Genomic DNA, 3,722 nt, shown 5'->3' on the forward strand with positions numbered 1-3,722 from the left:
CCTTTCCCCCTCTGGAACAGGGTGGGACAGTGGGTCAGACACTGTCCTTTCCCCCTCTGGGACTGGGTGGGACAGTGGGTCAGATACTGTCCTTTCCCCCCTCTGGAACTGGGTGGGACAGTGGGTCAGACACTGTCCTTTCCCCCTCTGGGACTGGGTGGGACAGTGGGTCAGACACTGTCCTTTCCCCCTCTGGGACTGGGTGGGTCAGACACTGTCCCTTGGTGTATCTAGAGTGAAGCTATGTAAATTGGCTCCCCACCCCCCGCAGGAATGACAACATCACTCCCAATCTGAATAACCTGTTTAGGAGCAGAATCAGACGTCACTCCAGGCTCTGTACACAGAGGTGCTTTATTTGCAGTCAGGCCACTTCTCCTAATTGCTCCTGGAAGACGATCATTGCTCAATCTAGTCCTGGGACTGTGGAGTATCTCCCCTCTCAGAGGGCTGACACCAAATCCTGCATCATAAGTATTGCAGCCCCAGTCTTTAACGTAACAGCCGGGACCAGAGATGTAGGCAGTAGCCTGGCTTTGGAGCTGCTCAATCCTTCGGCCTGCAGTGTAATTGCCGGGGGTGGGGGTTCCCGCCAAAGCAACGGTCCTCAACGACTGGGCCCTCCAGCAGACGAGGACGATTTGCTTGCACCTCTGGAGTTCGAGACCCCGGTCCTCTGCCTCGCACCGGCCTGGCTCCCCCTCGGGTAATGTCACCGCGGCTTGCCTGGGAGCTGCTCCAAGCTGCGTATGGCCTGCGTCACTCGCTCCAGCTCTGCCTGCAGAGCACAGACCTGCATTCGGGAGTGAGATAGAACAAAAATACACAGGTCAATACACACCTCAAAATACACAGGTCAGTACATGCCTCCTCAGAATACACAGGTCAGCCTCCTCAAAATACAGAGTTCAGTACATGCCTCCTCAGAATACACAGGTCAGCCTCCTCAAAATACACAGGTCAGTACACTCCTCCTCAAAATACACAGGTCAGTACACGCCTCCTCAGAATACACAGGTCAGTACATTCCTCCTCAAAATACACAGGTCAGCCTCCTCAAAATACACAGGTCAGTACATACCTCCTCAGAATACACAGGTCAGTACATTCCTCCTCAAAATACACAGGTCAGTACACGCCTCCTCAAAATACACAGGTCAGTACACGCCTCCTCAAAATACATAGATCAGTACACGGCTCCTCTCCCTGCGTCAAGTTCCCAACTCTAGTTGCGCACATCCTGGAGATGCCATCAGACGGCCACTGGGGCAGCACGGTAGCACAAGTGGATAGCACAGTGGCTTCACAGCGCCAGAGTCCCAGGTTCGATTCCCTGCTGGATCACTGTCGTCTGCATGTTCTCCCCGTGTCTGCGTGGGTTTCCTCCGGGTGCTCCGGTTTCCTCCCACAGTCCAAAGACGTGCAGGTTAGGTGGATTGGCCATGATAAATTGCCCTTAGTGCCCAAAAAGGTTAAGAGGGGTTATTGTGTTACGGGGATAGGGTGGAAGTGAGGGCTTAAGTGGGTCGGTGCAGACTCGATGGGCTGAATGGCCTCCTCCTGCACTGTATGTCCTATGCCTCTCCCACCACTCACTCACCACCCCCCACCCCAGCACTCCTGCCATTGGTCACCTGACACGTCCACTATCGCTGATCCGAGCCAATTGGAGAGCAGATAGCCTCTGTGTGATTTGATTGGATAACATTGGCTGTCAAACCACCATTATCTTCTAATGAATAAACTACAAGTGCGTCTGCCCATCAAATCCACCCACATTAGAAACACTGGGCGCCCTACCATACTGGTCATAAGAACATAAGAACTAGGAGCAGGAGTAGGCCATCTGGCCCCTCGAGCCTGCTCCGCCATTCAATGAGATCATGGCTGATCTTTTGTGGACTCAGATCCACTTTCCGGCCCAAACACCATAGCCCTTAATCCCTTTATTCTTCAAAAAACTATCTATCTTTACCTTAAAAACATTTAATGAAGGAGCCTCAACTGCTTCACTGGGCAAGGAATTCTGTAGATTCACAACCCTTTGGGTGAAGAAGTTCCTCCTAAACTCAGTCCTAAATCTACTTCCCCTTATTTTGAGGCTATGTCCCCTAGTTCTGCTTTCACCCGCCAGTGGAAATAACCTGCCCGCATCTATCCTATCTATTACCTTTATAATTTTTAATGTTTCTATAAGATCCCCCCTCATCCTTCTAAATTCCAACGAGTACATTCCTCCTCATAATCCAACCCCTTCAGCTCTGGGGTTAACCTAGTGAATCTCCTCTGCACACCCTCCAGTGCCAGTACGTCCTTTCTCAAGTAAGGAGACCAAAACTGAACACAATACTCCAGGTGTGGCCTCACTAACACCTTATACAATTGCAGCGTAACCTCCCTAGTCTTAAACTCCATCCCTCTAGCAATAAAGGACAAAATTCCATTTGCCTTCTTAGTCACCTGTTGCACCTGTAAACCAACCTTCTGTGACTCATGCACTAGCACACCCAGGTCTCTCTGAACAGCGGCATACTTTAATATTTTATCGTTTAAATAATAATCCCGTTTGCTGTTATTCCTACCAAAATGGATAACCTCACATTTGTCAACATTGTATTCCATCTGCCAGACCCTAGCCCATTCACTTAATCTATCCAAATCCCTCTGCAGACATCCAGTATCCTCTGCACTTTTCGCTTTACCACTCATCTTAGTGTCATCTGCAAACTTGGACACATTGCCCTTGGTCCCCAACTCCAGGTTCTGCTCACAGCAAGCACCCCCGATGCCCCACCCACTGTACAACACCCCGTGCGCCAAAGGCCCAGGAAAGAAGCCATTTGGTCCGAGGTCCTGTCCACCCAGTCATCGGGAAGGTGGATTGGGAGAGTGGGTGCCAGTGTGGGGATGAGGTTTGGAGAGGTGGCATGGTCTGGTAAAGGACTGAATGGGGAAAGTGGCGGCACAGTGGTTAGCACTGCCGCCTCACGGCACCGAGGACCCGGGTTCTATCCTGGCCCCGGGTCACTGTCCGTGTGGAGTTTGCACATTCTCCCTGTATCTGTGTGGGTTTCAACCCCCCAAACCCAACGATGTGCAGGGTAGGTGGATTGGCCACGCCAAATTGCCCCTTAATTGGAAAAAAAATAACTGGGTACTCTAAATTTTTTTTTAAAGGGCTGAACGGAAATAATCAGAGTGTCAACCATGCTGTGCTGTGTGGCAGCGATGGACACAACCGAGGGCCCTCACTTACTCAGGCGAGGTCACATGACTGACATTGAAATCGGGTGGCACATTATCCTCAGCTCTGCCCATCGCTAACCACCACCACCACCATCACCCCAACTGAAAACAGGTTTCTCCTGAAGCCAGAAGTGAGGTATTCCAACAGGCTTCAGGTTGAGCCAGGGCCTATGGGAGAAGCAGCTCACGCAGAACAAGTCACACATGGGGAGAGGGAGTGGGTGGTTAAGGGTAAGCTGTTCAGGAACATCCACCCATCCCAATCACCATCTCCCCTACCCGGGTCCGATCCAGGTCTCACCTTCTGGGCGTCCTCCTCTCGGATCCTTTCCGGAACCTTCTCTTCATAGCCAGGTATCTGGGTCCGGCTGATGGCTGTGGAGAGCTGTGTCCCAATCCGTTGCTGCCTCACTGATAGTTTCTCCAACTCCTTCTGCGGATCGATGAGGCCCTGCCGGGGAGGGGAGCAAGGTTAC

General features: G+C 51.7%; 1 long non-coding RNA gene across 1 annotated transcript; it reads right to left on the reverse strand.

Moving 5' to 3' along the window:
* Positions 1-335: 335 nt before the first annotated feature.
* On the reverse strand, positions 336-3,722 carry LOC119976550. The gene is made up of 2 exons (XR_005462938.1): positions 3,548-3,722; positions 336-793 (listed from the first exon to the last, which is right to left on the reverse strand). It is a non-coding gene; the product is annotated as an uncharacterized LOC119976550 (long non-coding RNA).

The sequence above is a fragment of the Scyliorhinus canicula genome, chromosome 13, assembly GCF_902713615.1.
Source record: "Scyliorhinus canicula chromosome 13, sScyCan1.1, whole genome shotgun sequence".
Classification (NCBI taxonomy): Eukaryota; Metazoa; Chordata; class Chondrichthyes; order Carcharhiniformes; family Scyliorhinidae; genus Scyliorhinus; species Scyliorhinus canicula.